This window comes from Mya arenaria, chromosome 7 (assembly GCF_026914265.1).
Source record: "Mya arenaria isolate MELC-2E11 chromosome 7, ASM2691426v1".
Classification (NCBI taxonomy): Eukaryota; Metazoa; Mollusca; class Bivalvia; order Myida; family Myidae; genus Mya; species Mya arenaria.
This window is the reverse complement of record NC_069128.1, coordinates 1614669-1635982: the sequence shown is the minus strand read 5'-3', so window position 1 is coordinate 1635982 and position 21314 is coordinate 1614669. Positions and strand designations below refer to the sequence as shown.

The 21314-nt window shown below is 33.5% G+C and overlaps 1 protein-coding gene across 2 annotated transcripts in view; it reads left to right on the top strand.

Moving 5' to 3' along the window:
• Nucleotides 1–392: 392 nt before the first annotated feature.
• LOC128241874 (uncharacterized) overlaps nucleotides 393–21314 on the top strand; it is a 33217-nt gene continuing 12295 nt past the window's right edge. Inside the window, exon 1 of one of the 2 annotated variants that reach the window (XM_052958990.1) lies at nucleotides 393–468. The gene's annotated coding sequence lies outside the window, so the exon portion shown is untranslated. Of the gene's footprint in view, nucleotides 469–11016; nucleotides 11114–21314 lie in introns of those variants that run through there. The other variant, XM_052958988.1, reaches the window with a different exon arrangement.

Sequence of the window (21314 nt, the reverse complement as noted above, 5' to 3'; positions counted from 1 at the left end):
TTGCAAAATTAATTTGTGAACTCGATTGTACTACCTGGTTGTCGAGAATGCTTTGCTAAATATATATGTTGTCCGGTTAGCGCACTCGCTTCTCACCTAGGCGACTCGGGTTCGATTCCCGGCTCGGGCGCATGTGAGTTTGGCTCGTGGTCACCAAGCCGGACAAGCGGGTTTTCTCCGGGTTCTCCGGTGTCAGAATGGGCTGACTTTCATATATCTGATTATATTATCGTTATCGTTATTCGTTGATTTCAACACAGCCGTTACGAAATGACTCAATATGGCACACCCTTTTTAGCAAAAAAGGTTGTAATCTGATAAGATACAATCGATGTGTAAACAGGGCAACAAGGAAATCTTGAACAATTTAATAACGTAAATGGATAGCGATTCAATGATAGTTTAGCTGTCAAATTTTTGAAAGTGTATCCATAATTTTCAGGAAATAATTACTTAGAGTGACTGTCTGTGAGTACCTTTTTTATTAACATTTAAAGCGTTATAGTTATGGTATCGTTCTATTCTCAAAACTGAATGAAAAATGAATATGTCATGGTCATATATACACCAATAACCTACCAAGAAGTCCACAAACCTTTGATTTATTATAACATAATTCTATAGCAGATAATTAATTTAAACTCTCATTGTGAAATAGCATTGTTCGAAAAATCAAGTTGTAATAGAACTGTTAATTGAAACAAATACACAAGTAAGTTTTCCTTAATATTTAATTATTTGTTAATGAATACTTACTATTTTTTTATTGTTTAAGATTAAATATACAGTCCCTTCCCAATCATTGTGGAGGATGTGTATCACACGATACAGTACTTCCAAAGTATTATGTTGTAAACTGTTCCAGGCCTTTAACATGTTACAAACATACAAAGTATTCACGCGGTATAAATCACACATTTTCAAATAAGGGTTCACAATTTCTGCTATTGTGGTAAGGCCAGAATTATCAAACGACAATATCGTTTGCCCCAACGTGCAAGTGAAAGTTACTGGCAAATAAACGTGCACATGTAGGCTACTTGTATATCATCATGCACGTGTAGGCTACTTGTATATTAACCGTACATGTGTGGGCTACTTGTATATTAACCGTACATGTGTGGGCTACTTGTATATTACCAAACATGTTTAGGCTACTTGTATATTAACCGTACATGTGTGGGCTACTTGTATATTAACCGTACATGTGTGGGCTACTTGTATATTACCAAACATGTTTAGGCTACTTGTATATTACAGTGTACGTGTGGGCTACTTGTACATAGCCATGTACGTGTATGCTACTTGTATATTAACGCGCGCGTGTAGGCTACTTGTACACTAACTTGTACCTGTAGGATAGATGTACATAAATGTGCATGTGTAAACTACTTGTATATTTAAATGCACGGGTAGGGTACCTGTGATTTACAATGCACGTTTCGGATATGTGTACATACACGGGCATGTCCATGCTACTTGTACATTGAAACTCCCGTGTAGACTTTGTATAGATATCATCTTTTGCTTGTAGAATACTTGTACATTAACGAGCACATGTGGAATACGTGTACGTTACCGTGCATACCGTTGATAAGTATATAACTCAGGAATGGGTAGAATGCCTACGTTTACGGCCGTTAGTGTAGTACGTATAATTTTGTTATGCGTGAACGTATCTAACATAATTAAACATAGGCAGCACTTGAATAAAATGTACAAAATAACTAGAATAACTATTTGTAAGTGCGCATGCAATTCGTGTTTAGACTGACATTCGCAGGTAAGTGTCTTATTACCGGACGAACCAAACTTCCTCGTTTTGGAATACATTGTGTTATGCATCAAATTTATTTATAAAATCCATTTTGGCAAATTTCTCCTCTTGTACCACAAACTTTATCTTTTCAAATTATAAAACACAATCAATGAGCGCAAACATGCACTTATCTTACAACTTTCATGTGAAAATTGTGTATATAAATAAAATGACCATTTTTTTCTCTTGTTTATATTATGATAATGTTTAGAAGTAGTTCGTCGGATCCAATGATATGATAAAGCGGATAGTTAGATTAAACGCTTCTAATAACTATTTTACCACAGCAACAAACGTCGACACAAATGAAGGCATTATTCAAACATGTGTCCAGTTTACCTACCACACTAAGCATGAATATCTATCAGTTAACAAGTTACGTTTAATAATGACTCATTCCGATATAATTCTGATTTGTAAATAGTATGCTAAATAGCAACCATCAAACCCAGTCTCAAATGAACTATTTATTTCTTACAATCTATTGACTATGATCTCCAGCGAATTTCACTCTTGCATCATCGTAGGTAAATATTGTTCAAGTTTCTTTTCCCGGAGAATTGTCAGTGAAATAAAACTGATATTTCACTTAAGAAGTAGATGTGTTTCACTGTTATGAAATTTTAGCCCAATTTGACTTTCAAATCGACTGTCATGAAAGTTCATATCATTGGTATCCCTTCGTCATTACCAAAAGTTATAATACTCTTGAAATACAGCTTTTGTTGTTCACTAGTTGAAAAATATGACGATCTTACACTGAAACAAACAATTATCCTTAATATATTTCCCTTGTTTGCATATAAAGCAAAATGTCCAAAAGAGCTGCGTTACTATTCAAATATATGTCGATGTTTGCTAATTACCAAATACAGGGGTTGTCTTAATAGTACTCTAATTCAATAAGGCACCACCAAATTATTTGTTTTTATATCGACTTAAAATGTGACCTGTTGCAGTGCAATACGAATGTATTTAAAATTAGCTACAGTAACCGCTGGAATAAGATTAATTTGACATACATGAAAAAGTTCAGGATGTCCGAATATCGTGATTTCAAATATGTAATGAAGCAGGCTATAATACAAAACTTGCAATCAGACCAAGGGAAGAAATTACCAAAAACCATGTTAACAGTAAAAATAATGTATATAAGTTAAGTGGAAACAAAAGACAGTTAATTTGGCCTTATATACAATGTAATAAAGTTATTATCTTCCATGCTTTTCGATGAAATATGGAGTTTTATCAGTGAAATAACAACACTAAAATATCAATTTGATATTTCAACTACAAAATAAGGAGTGATAATATCAACTTTCGGAACTACTTTTAAAATTCATTGTAGTTACTCCCTCAAAACAGAACACTTCACTTTGAACCAGAAAATGTTGACAAATAAAATATAAGCTGCGGGAATCATGAAGCAGTCTGATCGTTAAAATAAAATCTGGGTAATCGGTTCGTTATTAACTAAAATGATGACCAGCTAGCTGACATTATAAAAATAGAGATAAACTGCTGAACAGGTGAAAAATGGCTGAAGAAATATATAAAAAAGTGAAATGAAAAGGTTTGAAGAGTAAGTTTATTTTTTATGTTTTGTTATATAGTAATTGTATCAGAACAGTTTGCTGTTTTTAAGCTATTACTTTTGTTTTAGTATTGCAAATGATTACGTGATTGGCCGATCCAAACCAAAAAAAAAGAAAGACCACGGCGAATGACTCAGGCAGATTACCGTTGATTACCGATTAAGTGCGACTGTAACCTGATGAAGGAAAATCACATAACATATGAGGAATACCAAAACCATTACAAAATGTCTGGATTATAACTCAATTGCAATAAGAAACATTTTCTGGACATTTTCTTTCATACACAATGCACTGCCAAGTATAAAGCATTCAGGCGTATTAAAGCTGCTTTCTCACAGATTGAACGTTTTGACAACTATTTTTAAAAATAATCTTGGAACGAGCCAATTTCTGCAAATTCCAAGGAAATCAGTTAAATAACACTGCTGACAAAAATCAGATCGCATATTTTTATATTTAAGTTCAAAAATTGAAGTTTAATGCTTATTTCCTAAACTGTTAGTAACGGTTTAGGCCATAAAACATTAATTTGCGAACGGAAATATATAATTCTACGATCTGATTTTTTGTCAGCAATCTTATGCTATTGGTTTGCAGATATCTATGCAAAAAATGCTCCTTTCCAAGACAAAAAGAAAATTGAAATCTGTGAGAGTGCAGCTTTAAGAAGTTCAATACAGACCCTACATTACAAACATGAGTTGTATATAATGTACTATTCCCGCCAAACCAAATGCATCAAACAACATGACACTGGACATGTTTATAAAGTTTATGTATACGATTTCTTTCTAAAAATGCGAGACCTTGGCGCACAATCACTGTTGATCGCATCACCCACGCACTTTTTATTCCCTGTATGTATTGATGTATTTAAGCATTGCCTTCAACCTATGTCAATTGTGAACGAAATGAACATACTTATATCAGTGGTTTATACATATACATCGTACTCAAGACTCTGAGCTGAAATAACTAAAACAAACGGAGAAATCTTGACACACTTTCCTGCGTTAGATAACTACGCAGAACATAGCAGACCACCTTTCATCGCTTAAAGCGCTTTGATTGGAGTAAAGTAAAGAATTTTGTATTTATCCACGATGTATAGCTATGCATTCCACGGACACTATATGGGAGGGGAACATAGGAAAGACCTTTGAAGTCGGAGTGTGGTGATGATCTCACATATCACTTGAAGATGTCTAAGAAACACCTATATCTACACGAAATGAACTGTTAAGATTATAATATTGTTGTTCTCGAGATGTCAACTTGCAAACACATATATCGAACATACATAACTTCCCATTAAGGTAAAACAAATAGGTGGGTTGAGCCTTGCATGTTTGTTTCATATCTATTTAATCCATTATGTTTTTAAGAAATTGATTGTAGTTCGTTTTGAATGTCATTACTTTATATATTCAAAGTTTACAAGGGAATCTCAAAAAGTTACTATTATACAATTGTTATCGTATTAGTCGTGAACTATGTATCATATTGAAAAAAAATATTATTGACGGAGGCGCCACCTTTTTTTTATATACGATATGATGCCGCATTATCTATTATCACGTCATGTTTTAAACTGGTTTCGGTCTATAAATAGGCCGGTCAATATGGCGTTCGTAAAGTGATTTTTCCTGCCATATTAGGTAGTCATATGACAAACTGAATCCGGTCCATAAAAAGACAGGTAGGTCAATATGGCAATAGTGCAGTAATTATGATCGAATGAATTATCAAATATTTTGCAAGTAGTACTGATCGAATTAATTTTCAGATATTTTGCAAATAGAAGTGAAGGAATGAGATTGAAGACACTTTTAACGTGTTATGAATTATATATAAAACAAGGATATCCTATCTTATTTTAAGGCAATGTAGAAAAAGTACATGTATCTTAACGAGAAAAGACACACATCGATTAAACATCCAAGTATGTTGAATCCCAATGATTATTTACGGTTTTATAGAGCTGCAACCAACATCTCAACAGTTTTCCCTGGTAAAATTCCATGCCATTCGCCTTCGAATAAAAAAATGTGTTTATCCCAATCCATGGAAATAAAACTACACGTACATGCATGTTTGTCAGAGTATAAATAATGTTTCGCCAAAACTATAATGTTTCGCCAAAACTATATGTGTTAGTTTTACATTTTACCATAAATATATATCTTTATCTAATCAAATAAATGCATATAGAAATGGAGTGGACGATAAGACATGAACATCAAATATAATTTTGTCAAAACAGCCGTGTGATGTGACGATGGAAATGGCTTAACAAAGCCATAAACATAATCCAGAAAAAAATCAAATATGAATATATCTTAATCAAAGGGAATATGATAAATGCATGTAAGAATGGAGATGACGATAGGGCCTGATCATCATTTTTTGTCAAAATCAGCCGTGTGATGTGACGATTGAAATGGCTAAACAAAGCCATAAACAAAAAAGCAATGTCCATGAAAAATTCAAACATTAAACAAAGTCAGGTGACATAAATTATCTGCAGAAATAGAACTCATGAGTGTTAACTTAAAAAATATTTTTGCCATTCCAATCCCAGTTTGGACAGCTTAACACCATCAAAGTTGTTTATGTGAATATAGTATGTGAATATCTTATGTTTTGTTCTGACATGAAACGATCGGACGAATCGTCTGTATGTTTGTTACATTATAATTCTATAAAAATGTTATAAAGTTGATACTGAGAGCAAAGATGTTTCTTCGAAACTTAGCAGGATCGCGGTTACTTTTGGTTTTTGACACGATACCTGCACACCGTAATTAAACTTAACTTAGGAAATGACTTGCGATCATCCAGGTTAAACAATGTCAACAATACTTGTACAGCAGATACGTTAAGTTACTTAATTATGAACACATGGCTGCCATCTACCTTTGGGTGATTGTCTAAAATAAAGCGAACTTTTAGGTGATGTCCTTTGTAGAAGAGATATCCATTTAATTTAGGGCTTTAATTACATGGTTCTTCACGATAATCAACTATTTATGATGTTTGGTATCTTTACTTAAACCACACAAACGGCAAGTACCGTAAAAGACAATCTTCTTTCATGTCAAAAAAATAGCTCATCGAACTAATGTTTTTTTTGGTCTCAAATACCCGTTTATAAATAAACATTCTTTTATCTTGTATTTTGTATCTTTTTATCGAATAAGGTTTCGATCCGATTGGATAGTGCCGCATTTATTACAGGTCAACAAAGGAATATTGAGCATGATACTAAAAATAAAAAAATAAAAATATACAAGCACATCACGCTACAGACGTCTGTTGTTTAAATTAGTGTACGTTCAAAATACAGGAGCTTATTTAAATGAGTAACAGTGAGTTGAGTTTTATCATTATTAATATACCAATGAAGTTCTCGCTTAAGTTGTTATTGGCACTCACAATGTCGGTGTTAATGATATACGTTTTGTTTTATTGTGTGTCAGCATGTTCGCTGTAAAAGAATTAAGAAAATGTAACTCTCCATTATTGTAAACATTTACCACTTTTGGGTGTGTTTGCTTTTATTTGATGGCCTTAGTTGGTCGCCAGTAGCTCTTACTGTTCAAAATTTGACATGTCATAATTTTAATACGTGTAAGTTACTAATTGCATGGTAACATTGACAACATTGTACAAAACAGTTACTACATCCGAACCCTCGTGCTGTAACAATGCATTTCTCGCGCTTTACGCGTTGTGTATGATTTCAACCCCGAGAAATGGGTGCATACATTGTTGCTGTTTCTTAAAGTAAAATAAGGTTTCTTAAGGTGGCGACATTTTCAGAAGACTAGTGTACATTAATCAACGATGTCTTGAGAAAGTAAATAAGGTATTTCATGTCTAGGTATGCCGCAGATGACTTTTGCGCTCAGTGTCAATGACAACATTTATGATGGATATGAAGGCTGGCTTTAACCACTGAGGGATATTACAGAATAGATTTGGAGAAAATTAGCATGACATTGTCATTATTTACAATAACAGTAGGCGTTAATGAAATAGGATTAGGGAACTTGTGGATACCATTCTAATAATTTATATTTTGTATTTTTGATATTTTATGAGGTTAGATATAGGCAATAATTATAAAGCTGTAGCAGATTGTTTAATTAAGGTATAAACCGCTTATGCATTTTTAAAGTATTAAAGTCACAAATAATTTAAACATTCCATGAACCAGATTTTTATACCTAGTGAACCCGCATACTGTTGGTATTATTTGGAAATATTTTGTTAAAAGGTAAACAAAACAACCCGTCATGTTTATGGTTACACATGGTATGTCGTAGTGGCAATATATTGTTTTTCAGCAGCAGTTAATAATATTTAAAAAAAAAAAAGTTACAATTTTTAGTAAGTACTTAATAAGTACTAAATAAATGGTTAGTGGAATGTTTATTAGATGAAACTAAATACTAGCAATCATTAAGTTTTTTGTGGTCTACAATCTTGTGAAAACTCATCTTCTTGGATAGCCACTGTCTACATCTACCGCTTCACTTGATTTAAATCGATAACGCATTGGTCAAAATATATATGACGACCAAATATTGTTGAAAGTTTAATTCAGGATGCAATCACTTCTAAAAGTGAGATTTTTTACTGATAATTGAATGCCACAATGCGCCAAATATGTATAAGATACAATTTTCACAAAACAATAAAATAAAAAACAATTATTGCCCGTTAATAAGGCAGAAATAGACATGTCACTTTGTCCTCTGTATGACTCATTTTTTGCGGACGACTTCATATACTTACTTAAAAGTGTTATAACAAGCAATATCACAAAAGGAGGCGATATAATACAAATAATAAGTGTTTCCTTCAATATAAGATGGCAATGATTAAACAGGTAAAAACAGGCAAATCTCCATAAACCAACCTAATGCATGTTCTTATTTTTGAGTAAGTGATACTTTTGTAAAGCCTCCTGTCTGCGTACACACACAAAATCTGTTTGGTATGCAATTGCCAATATGTGTTTTTGAACAAAACCATAACGCAAAAGGTGCCATCTGCCGTCCCAAATATATGTGCGATAAATACAAACGTATAATGTATTATGACCTTTAAGTAGTTCTTAATGTAGTCTGTCCCCTTACTTAGTCAAATAAAATTAAAGTTCAAAACATCACCCAGACTTCACGATCTTGTTTTAAGCCAAAGATTCCCTTATCTGAAATAGGACACTTGAGTGGGTACTTGAAAACGATCTTTTCCCGTCTCATGCGAGATTTGTCAGCCTTGCACAATCAACGGTGTTTAGGTGTATCTATCTAAAAATATGTGATAGTGTTTTTGTTTTCTGACATAAAACGATAGGGTGATCGCCTGTGTGCCTGTTAAATAATGAGTAAGAATTATTGCTACATGGTGTTCACTGACTGCGAATGTATCGACATTTTTAAAACCTATCAATAATAAGTTTCAAACATATCAAATATTTATTTATAAGTTATTTAATCATGTCATAACTCATTCTATTTCCATGGAACATAAGTTTAAACATGATTATTATGTATTATATATGCAACGCTTCAATAAAGGCAACTGATAAATATGAACTGAAAGTTTATGTAGTCATTAATGAGCATGTTTAATTCTTTCCATTATTCACTTTAAATGCAATATAGGATGGGCTTTAATAACATGGTTTTCCGTGGTTGTAACGTTTAAAGTAGTGTTCTTATCGTTATAAATCAACTTAAATGATAAGGAGAAACTTCACGAGATCATATTTTTGGGATCAAAAAAGGTTTCTGTATGACTCGATACCGGCGCATTGCAAACAGATCAACAAGGCAATCATCACACTAATAATGATTTAAATATTGCACAACATTGTACCCGTCATAGCGTTATTCTTTAAGAACATGTACATTCGAATAACAGGAACTTATTTATATAGTAAAAGTGAGTATATTTCATTCAATACTGTTTAAAGATTGCACATTGGCTGAAATCTCCACTTTTAGTATGCGAGATTCTTATGCTTATTTAGGCAATACTCGGGACACACGATGTCGACACACAGCACTCAAAATAGCTCGTTAATAGTATTCGGTTGCTATTCGGTATAAGGCTTTAATTTGAATCTCAATCGGGGCCAAACATGTCTTTTAAATTACTTTTGTGCGTTGAATCAGTTAAGAATATGTATAAAACTATTTATTGTACACCAGGGGTGTTCCACACCACAGTAGTTAAAGAATCGTCCAGATAGGTAAGAGCAACTTAAGTAATTTTTAAATAATAATTATGCATTATAAAAGAACAGGGCCACTAGCGCTTGACTTCTGAAAACACTGAATATCTTGATGAAACTGATATATCTTAACAAACAGAATACGAAAGATTTGTGTAAGGAATGTCTTGATATAATTGTCAAATTCATTTATGCGATGTTTTCATTGAATGCCGAAAATAATAAAATATAACCAACTTCTAGACGATCAAGAGACAAGGCAAGTTGACATTAAAGACGACATGACAATTACTACTTTTAAGACATCAAACAACTATTTTTTTATCTCCCTTATCTTAATTGAGACTCTTGGATCTTAATTGTATCTTGATACGGTCTTTTTCCATTCTACCCCTGACAGGTTTGCGTCAACAAAGGCGCGGACATGAATTGCTATCAGTATTTTATCATTTTTATTTTTATTTGACATTTGTTTTTATAGTGCATGTGCCGACAATATTGAAAAACCAAACAGCAATTACGCCAAATTATTTAACAATTTCATTGATGTTTTTAGAGTATTATCTGAAATAAAAGTTAAAATTAAAAATAATAATTACAACAAGCAGAAGTGTAAATAATATTTAACTATTATATGACGAGTTCACCGAGCGAGCGATTAAACTTGGCAAAACGATCGATAGGCAACACATCCTTACAAATACTTTATAGAAAATTTAGCATGTGTGCTCAATGATGAGGGATGAGTAGACGCAGTTAAGAACATAATTTATTTTTATATTAACCAAGATCTGCACGGTATGTGCGTTCAGTAAACTTTTTCAATCGGGACTTTGGCTGTCGAAGGTTCGAATGCAATGGAACATGCCTCTTCCAATGAGCCAAACAATTTAACTTTATACGTGCCACACTCTTGTGTTGCTCCCGTGCATGACAAACTTCTGCATGTAGCGTCGTCAAAAACTATACACGGACTGTGATATTCGTGATGGAATCTAACGCAATCGATCAATAGCAGAGTGTTACTTTGTTTCGGATTATAAACGGAATTTGTCATTTGTAATGCAAATTTAATGCAATCGATCAACGACCGAATGTAATTTCACGAATTATGAACAGAACTCGTCATATTTACTTTACCACATAAACGGCAAGTACTTGAAATGGCAATCTTCTTTTATGTCGAAAAATAGCTCATCGAGGTAATGTGGTTTTCTGTTCTCGTATACCAGACTTTAAAAGAACATTCTTGTATCTTCTATCTTGTATATTTTTTATCGCCGTGGTTTCGACCCGATAAGATAATGACGCATTGCGAACAGGTTAACAATGTAATATTGAGCATAAAACTGATAATAATTTAAATTTTCGAGCTTTAACGCTATCATAACATCAGTTATTTTAGACAGTGTAGATTCAGAACACAGGAGCTAGCTTATATGAGTAACAGTGAGTAGATTTTTATCAATTTCTATAAAAGTGATTGCTAAAGGTAATAGATGAAGTTCCCGCTTAAGTAGCACACGTGACCATCAATGTATGTACACCGTACGCATTAGTAAACATTAAAATGAAATTTGGTACGTAGGTCACTTTATTTGTAACACAATCAGGGCTAAATATTTCTCTTACCAAAGAATGAAAAACATTGGAAAATGATAATTTGATCATTTCAATCTTACTCCAGAACAATTATAACAATTGATCATTTCACTCGGGACGACTGTTTATTTTATAAGATTTGCGTTAATTGACTTGAAAAAGTTTATATTATGCAATATGTTTAATAAAACAAACATTTTGCGATTGACTTTTTCATGGAACATACTGTTACAATTAACCCGCTCGATAGGTATCGGTTAAATATTTACTTGGCAACGTGCTATTAATAGAGTTGTAGATCATTTCTACTTAAAAACTTTGACCGCGTTCATGTATACCCAATCCTTTTGAATTTGACTAGTCCTTCAACGGTTTACCTTCATCAGTTTATCAATTCAGTTTTATTTTTTAAATAAAATAATGCATAGAAAAGGCTCGTCCAACACCTCAACGCTAAAGGAGTTCCGCCTTATCAAATTGTTCAGATTATCGGCTATAAAAACCTGGACAATTATCGCAGATTGAAAACCAACCAGGCCATGATGATATCCGACATGTTGTTGAAATAACCTCCGAAGTCTGCGCTCCTTCCTTCTCAAAAGCATATTCGGGCTCATGGGTTTTTTGTAAACCCAAAGTTTAACAGAAACGTGACATTCAACTTGTCAAATTGATATGAAACTAATTCGCTATCTCATCAATAAATCACCCTTCAGCTGCACAGCATGAATCCCCCCTAATAAATACCGTAAGATCTAGAGCCCGACAGCGACAATGAATATATATGTACACTACGAAACACTGAACACAGACCTCCGTTGATTTTACGCAAATACTCTACTCTATTATAAGTCCATATTTGTTAGTTTAAATATGTTCCAAGTTGTTCTCGAATGTGCAAAAAATGTCACATGATCCAGATTCATTCAACTGTATTTATACGCAATATAAACAAACTTCCGACATGCTTTTGATTATAAACTTGTTTTGTACCTCAATTAATGTCAACGATCATATGTTTCGTTGATGGTAGTAGGGTTTTATCTATACATAAGTTCAATTATAATAATCATTTTCATAAAGAGTGAAACATTTTGTTAGTGGACGGCCTGCTCGCGCGAATAGGACTAAGAGTTATTTCCCTTTGCATGGAGGCAACGGAAAGTGACTGTCGTCAAACAAAATTTCCTCCATCAGGGAAATATGTTGAAAAACACACTCACGAGAATGCATGAAATAAAAATAAATTTTGTTGAATTCAGTGTACGACCGTTTTAAAGATCGTGAAAATATTTTCTGTGACACTCGTGAAATATAATACGAGCTTACACTGAATTCAACAAATATCTTTTATATGATAATTTGTGTTGTGGTATATGTTTTGTTTGCATGTTTTCTGTTAAAAAGTATTACGAAAATACAATATTTGCTAATAAGCAATGTGTCATTCGATATGTGTCACTTGACTCCGGAAATTGTTTACTGCGAACTCAAAAAATTAACAAAAAGTTCACTTATGCATGACTGTACTATAAATACCATACATGGGGTGTTTTCGCCTTTCATGTGATGGCCTTAGTTGGTCGCCTGATGCTATTGCTGTTCAAAACTTGACATGTCATAATTCAATATGAGTACCATACTAATTGCTTGGTAACTTCGACAAGATAATACAAAACATATTTTAAATCCGAACCTTCGTGCTGTAATAATGTTTTGCTTGAGCTTTCGAGCGTTGTGTATGATTTAAACACGAACCCCGGGAAAAAGGTGCATAAACTATTGCAATTTTTTTCTTAAAGCATAATAAGATTTTTCAAGATTTCGACATTTTCAGAAGACTAGTGTTCACTGTCAACGATATCTTAAAGTACATTTGCTCAAGAAAGTAAATTAGGTAGTTCATGTCTAGCTATGCCATAGATGACTTTTATTTTTTGTTTCAATGAGATAATTGATTATGAATATGAAGGCTGGGTATAACCACAAAGAAACATAACAGAATAGATTAGGAGAAAATAAGCACGACACAGATACCTTTATAATACCAGTCGGCGTTTATAAAATAGGATTAGGGAATTTGTATGGGTAACGTTCAGAAAATTTGCTAGTTTGTATTTTTTATATTATATGAGATAATATAAAAGCAGTTCCTATAATGGACTTATTATTACATAGCTGTAGCAGTATTTTCAATTTAGGTAATATGAAATAAGGCACTGCCTTAGACGGGCTCTAGGTATGTTATCAACTGCAGAAAATGCTATTGCAGTATATTTTTTCTTAGGTAAACAAGTGTTAAAGGCAAAAATTCATTTTATATGACATACTATGACTTTGACTACACCAATTAGATTATTAAGGTGCATAACAAGTAAGGTTAAGGCAATGCAAAGCAAATTTAATATTTTAATGTTTGAAAAAACTCATAATAACAAACACAAGTATATCAATTTACCTAATACTGAATATCATACAAGCATTTACAGTACAAATAAATGACTCCTACTTTAAACATAAGAAGGTAAACGAAACAGATTGAGTTTACTTAAAACTAATTATTACAGTTATCTGACAATTAACCTGTACTAAACTATTTTAATGTGTAAAACAGCATTGGGTATATTTTAGATTTTTAAGGTTCTGCAAATAACCTGGCAAAATGGTTTGACTACCTCAGCAGTTTGAAATGAATAGGAATTCCCTATAGTTGATGTTGTTAGCACCATTCCATCATTGAATATAACGATGTATGCAGAAAATATGAAAATATTTAATTATTTAAAATATGAGTCTTTACTGAATTATACATCTATAACAGTTAAAAAAACAAGAGGGCCCTGACGGCCCTGTATCGCTCATCTAATCCAATACAGATCATCAAGAATAACAATCTGATCAAGTTCCATGAACATATGGTCATAAATGTGGCCTCTAGAGTGTTAACATGCTTTTCCTATTACTTGACCTGGTGACCTAGTTTTTGACTGCACATGACCCAGATTCGAAGTTGGCCTAAAGTTAATCAATATAAACATTCTGACAAAGTATAATGAACATACAGTCATAAATGTGACTTCTAGAGTGGTAAGAAACTTTTCCTATGATTTGACCTAATGACCTAGTTTTTGACCACACATGACCAAGATCGAACTTGGCCTAGAGCTAATCAATATAAACATTCTGACCAACTTTCAGGAAGATACCGTCGTAAATTAGACCTCAGGCCTCAATTTTTTTGAAACTTCTTAAGTCCCTTATAACCGGATTAAGCTAAACTCACTATTTTTGGTTTTCAATAATTTGGATAATATTTACTTCTTTAAGAATTTTTATACTTTAGATAGGAATTATCTATATGTTAGTTAAATTAAACCATTTTTCATTTATCAAAATTCCATTCAAGTATGTATTTTGAGTAATTGAAATATTAAAAGCTACCTAAGCCTGTTAAGCTTAAGAAGTTTGGAGAAAGTGGGGCCTAGATTATGAACAAGCTTTTCCTTCAATTTGACCAGGTGACCTAGTTTTGAAACCACACTTGACCCAGATTCGAACTTGACCTAGAGATTATCAATATTAACATTCTGATTAAGTTTCCTGAAGATACAGTCATAAATGTGACGTCTATAGTGTTAACAAGCTTTTCCTTTAATTTAACCGGGTGACCTAGTTTTTTACCCCAGCTGACCCAATATCGAACTTGTCCAAGATTTTATTGAGAGTAACATTCTGACCAAGTTTCATTAAGATAGTGCCCAAACTGTGACCTCTAAGGTGTTAACAGTCAAGTTGTTGACGACGGACGACGACGGACAACTACGACGGATGACTGACACAGGGCGAATACAATAGCTCACCTTGAGCACTTTGTGCTCAGGTGAGCTAAAAACAAGCACATAGATTATTCAACAAAACATTAGTTATTGTTATTGATACATATATATTTATGTTGTTAACTTGTTATATATGCACAATAAAGCAATTTAACTGTTCACAACATTATCAGAACAAAAATGTACTATAATTATGCTTACATTAGCTCATTCATAAGCTCATTCAATTTTAAACAACAAAAAGTATATACTTTGCCAATACATTTAATTGTTTAGAACGTATTAGGCTTTGTTTTAATTTTCACTGTATTTTAGACATAGTAAATTGCCCCCACCCCCCACCCCCACCCCCAGCAAGAGTTTAACAGCCTACTGACAAGATGACTGTAATAAACTATGATGTATTGATCTATTAATAGGGGAATACTCTCCAAGAAAAATTGACACATTTCTCTGTATTTGATACATATGCAATTCTTGTATCTTATTTCAATTGTTCATGATGATTACAGTACTGAAGTCATCGATCCAAGATACATAATGCACTCTGGTATAGGGTACTAAAGTGATCGTCCCATATGCCAACTCTGGTATCCTGGATAAAATGTTACTGGTGAATACAGTTCTGAAGCGATCAAATCCTGATGCCACTCTGGTATCCTGGATAAAACTTTACTGGTGAATCCAACTTACTGAAGAGATCAATCCCAGATGCCACTCTGGTATCCTGGATAAAACCTTACTGGTGAATACGGTATTATAGTGATGAATTCCGATCTAAAACAGATTAACACCTATTTTAAACTCAGAATATAATAAACAAGGGTCAATTTGTTTACATTGACGCTGATAAAGAGACTATCACGCTAACAAATGAAGTCACCGTTGTAAAAAATATGTAAATATGGCCTAAGACCAGTATGTTTCATATAGACACTAACCACGCATACAATGTATCTCTTCAAAACAGTATTTTCATATAATATTTTTGCAAAAACAGACTTCAAAACTTCTTTAGTTCAACTTCAGGCTGTATGCAACACATACTGAAAGTTTGGCAATGATATATTGAACACTTTTAGAATGAGTATAAGCACCTGTGGTGTTTTCATAAAAAGCAGAAATAGCCATTTCCATCAATCGGTAAGCCGCAAACTTTTAAAGAGCCATTATTTCCCCATGCATTGGATTATTCTGACCAAGTAAAGTTTATATATATATAAGACAGCACCATAAAATTGGCCTGCCTACTCTATTAAGATTTTTTTCAAAGCAAAATAAGATTTCCCACTTTATCACTTAGCGTTTATATAACAAGAGCTGTCACAGAGACAGCGCGCTCGACTATTCCGCCGCTTTTCAATGTAAGGATTGAACAGTTTTGGCGAAACATGCATGGATCACTGTTAGATTAGATTTCAATGCAATATATGGTGTGTTGAGATATTAACATAAATGTGGTTCCATGCAAAATTTTAACGACAATTTCTAAGTCTAATAATAAAGGGCATTTATTTGCAAAGTACAGTTATCTAACTTGGTTATTCAATTAAGTTGGGTGGTTGAATACCATTGTATAAAGTCTCAATGCAATACATCGAATAGTTGCTGAGATATTATCCTATGTGTGCTAACATGCAAGACCTTAACCAGAATTTCTAAGTCGCATAATAAAGGGGCATAAATTATATATTATAAAAAAGATAGAGTTATCTTACTTGATTAATAAGAAGGTTAAATAGATGGGAGCCTGTGTGTAAAGTTTCAATGCAATACATGATGTATTGGCTGAGGTATTGACTTAAAAGTGGTTACATGCAAAACCTTAACCAGAATTTCTATGTCGAATAAAAAAGGGGCCATTATTTTAATTTAATGCAAAATGGAGTTATCTTACTTGGTTATTTAAGTAGATTTGATGGTTGAGTACCATTGTATAAAGTCTAAATGCAATCCATCAAGTAATTGCTGAGATATTAACCTATGTGTGCTTACATGCAAAACCTTAACCAGAATTTCTAAGTCAAATAATAAAGGCCCATAATTTGCATTATATTCAACAAAGTGTTATCTGGAAATACATATCTAATGTTTCAATGCAATACATGATATATTTGCTGAGATATTGACTTAAATGTGGTTATGTGCAAAACCTTAACCAGATTTTCTAAGTCAAATATTAAAGGGCAATTATTTTGCATTAAATACAAACTAGAGTTATCTAACTTGGAAAATCAAGTAGGTTAAATGGTTGACTACCATTGTATAAAGTCTCAATGCAATACCTCAAGTAGTTGCTGAGATATTTACCTACGTGTCGAATAATAAAGGGCAATTTGCAAAATGCAAACTAGAGTTATCTAACTTTGGTAATTTAGTAGGTTGGATGGTTGAGTACAATTGTATCAAGTATCAATGCAATACCTCAAGTAGTTGCTGAGATATTAATCTATGTGTGCTTACAAGCAAAACCTTATCCAGAATTTCTAAGTAGAATAATAAAGGCCTATTATTTGCATTATATTCAAATAATTGTTGTCTAACTTCATTAATTTAGTATGTTAGCTAGTTAGCTAGGGAATACATACCCAAAGTTTCAATGCAATAACTGATGTATTTACTGAGATAATGACTTAAAGGTGCTGACATGCAAAACCTTAACCAAGGTGTGACGCCAACGTATAGCTCTCCTATAGCTCTCCTTATTCTTCGAATAGTCGAGGTAAAAAATGACATAGAGCCAAACTGAAATGCTTTCAGGGACAAATGGCGCAGCAAAGGAAATGGCAAAAAACCACCAAAACTGAAAGATTCATGACAACTGCTAGTGTTTTCATGTATGAGATGGCTACATGATGTACAAAATGCTGTGATAGCATAATTATGCTAAGTTTAAAAGAAAATTGCTTAAAGTATCTGTTTTGAAGGCTAGATTTGCATTAAAATTAAGATTACAGCTCTTAACCAGTGTCTATAAGTTGCTTTTTTACACCTGATTAGTATAAATCTCACTCTTTGGAATCGTTCACACATAAACAAGTACTACAAAGTTAACTTACATCTTCATTCTGATATATTAGATTCAGATCTGCAACTGGAGCTTATTGACACATCATATTCTGCAGGCAAGACACAAAATCAATGTTTGACACAGAGTAAGACTATCTTCTTCTACTGTAAAAGTATAAAAAAAAAATGCATGTAAACACTCATTTGAGACATACATAACCTTTTATGTTGGAATTATGCTCCAGTCAATTGTAAACACCACCCAGGGTAAAATCCCCGCCCTGTAGGGAAGAAATGATGTTAAAATACCCACCAAATGCCCCTGCACTGCTGTATTTTGCACCAAGACAAAACCACCGCATTCACCCGGCACTGCAGGGACACCTGAATGGTAAAAACACAGCCCTTTTCCCCGGCTATCCCCTGTTTACCACTGGACCTGGAGGGTCAAAGGTTACAATTGACTGGTGCATTAATGCGATAAACGTGCAGAAAAGTTAATTAATTCCAAAAAAATATGACAAAAAATATTAAATATATAGTCTTTTGGACGATTTGCAATAACTTTTTTTAACAACTCAAAGGTTAATCTTTACTAATCGAGTAACCAGATGCATTTTGAAAGCCTTTAAACCAGACTTTCTTAGAAATCTTTCTTACTTGCAGACAATATTCCTTTCTAAAAAATCCTTGCCAAGAACGGGTATGGAATTCCATCACTAGACCATGTTTTGATCAGCATTGGTTCTTGTCTTTGAAAATACCTCTGTGGCTTCAGCATCCAGGATGGCTATATTAAATAAACACAAAATTAGTGTTTTAATTTATTAAAGCTGCACTCTCACCGATTGAACGTTATGATCAAATTTTATGAAACAATTGTACCGAGATTCGCTACAGAAAATAATCTTTTTGATGCCAATCTGGTGTACCCTTTAAGGCATTTTGAGTGTATTTAGGTTTTTTTCTTTAATGCATAAAGGGAAAAGGTACTTATCTCAATCCCCCTACTAACTTTTTATTGCTTTTGCCATCAGAGATGTAAAAAAATTTTTAATGTATTAACTTCAAGTAAATGAATATATTCATGAATGATTGACAGTATGAATGAATGAAAAGTAGCAATATTTCTTTAGATAGGGATCTCATTGTGTTGCTGTGATTGTTTAAGTAGATGTTTTTCATGTTCATAAGCTTAAAATCATATGCACAGTAAATGAAACATAATTCTGCACCATGTGTAGTAAGTTGTGGTACTTGTTTGCAATTAATACAATGTTTGCTTAAAAGAGCAAACAAAATGTGCGAATAGATGCACAATACAGTCTAAAGACCAATGAAGGTCAGCAGTTTTATTAGAAAATGATATTATCTCAAAGCCGCAACAAAACAGCATGAAAGAAATTCAATTCGGAAAGAAACAGTTCATCAATGAGCTATTGAAATAAACACGATCTGTGGCCAACAGCAAAACCATCAACCCGCATTTGCCGATTTGTCTTTCAATCACAATCTTGCACTCTTATGGTGTCAGTCTTCCTCTCAACATATTCAGTCACAATCTCTCATCTCCCATAGTGTTGCTTGGCACGAGGCGTCACTCGGCACTATTTATTTGCAATCTTGCACACAATCTGTGGATCAAAGCAAAACCATTCATCTTTACAGTCACAATAGCTCACAAAGCCATGGTGTTGGACCGCAACCGTCCATTTATCTTTTCAGTCATAATCTTGCGCTCCGCCATGGTTTTTTTTGGCAGGAGGGGAAACCCCTCCCGCACCCTCCCCTTCCAACTTCTTAATTTAATAACATCTGTCACAAAAAAGTTGTGTTGCATTTCAGTTACTTGGTATTTGGACTGCAATTGTGGCCAGTCGAGCTATTTGATTGGGGCGATTTGGTCCCTTGGGTGATCTCTTGGTCTGAGAATTATAAAAAAAAATGTGTTTGTCACTGTGTACTCTATAATACATATAATAAACAAATAATCCACTTTTGGTCGTATATTTTTACATATTAAATATTTTAATATTACAAACAATCTTTATCATTCACATGGTGTCGGACCGCAACCGTCCATTGATCTTTTCAGTCATAATCTTGCGCTCCGCCATGGTTTCACTTGGCAGGAGGGGATACCTCTCCCGCACCCTCCCCGCCCAACTTCTTAATTTACACAAAAGTGGTGTTGCATGGCACAAGATTTCACCTGTCACACAATTTCTGTATATCTTTTCAGTTTCAATCTCTCAACCAGCGTGTTGGTAATTGAAAGGTGTTCCCATCCTTTGATCTCAGTCAAAACATCTCACTCATCCATTGTTGAGGTTCACAGACGGTACACCCCATCCATCTTTTCAGTGACAATATCACGCTCAGCCATAGCGATTTCTGAACTGGTCAACCGCATATCATATGTTTATGAAATTGATATATTCATTGTATGATTTACTGAAAAGTGTTTTTACAAAATAATCATTCTGTACCTGGCTGACGTGACAAGCTCTGCTGTGTGTACCGGTATAATCCATGGTCGTATTTAAATCGGTAATCCAACAGGAATTATTCTTCGCTATTTCTATCCGATCAACAACTGTCAAACATCTAAATAGTATCGATATTGTAAAGCCTAAAATGACAACTACTAACTGTCAAGTGTGACCTTCGTATAGAATGGTAAACAATGCATATGAATATCTTTAATAAACAAGTGAAAACAATGTATATATCTCAGACAATCTATAGAAATATGTTTTATTTGTCTTTTTGAGTTTACCAAAAGTATTCATAGCAATTGTTTATAAGCATATTTCGAATTATTTTAATAACTAGTGGGGCACTATTTCGCCGCATCGCATAGTTTAATTTTTTTCTTCCGTGTTGTCACGCTCTGATGACGTTGGTGTCCGGCATGCATGCGCTCAATATAGTTTATGAACAGAAAAAATACTGGTTCAATCACCTTTACGTCTTTTTTTTCAAGCTGATAGTATGTGCAACTTTTGAACGAAAGTAGTGCTATGTGTGATCGTATTAGGGCTCTCCGAGCTTCGCTCGGTGTAGAGCCCGTATTAACCGCCAATGCATATTTGAAGTTTTAAAATCACAAATAATCATATGAACGTTCCATGAACCCCGCAGATGAACAATAAATTAGTGAATAAATTTCAAAACAATGTTGTATATCCAACATTGAGCAC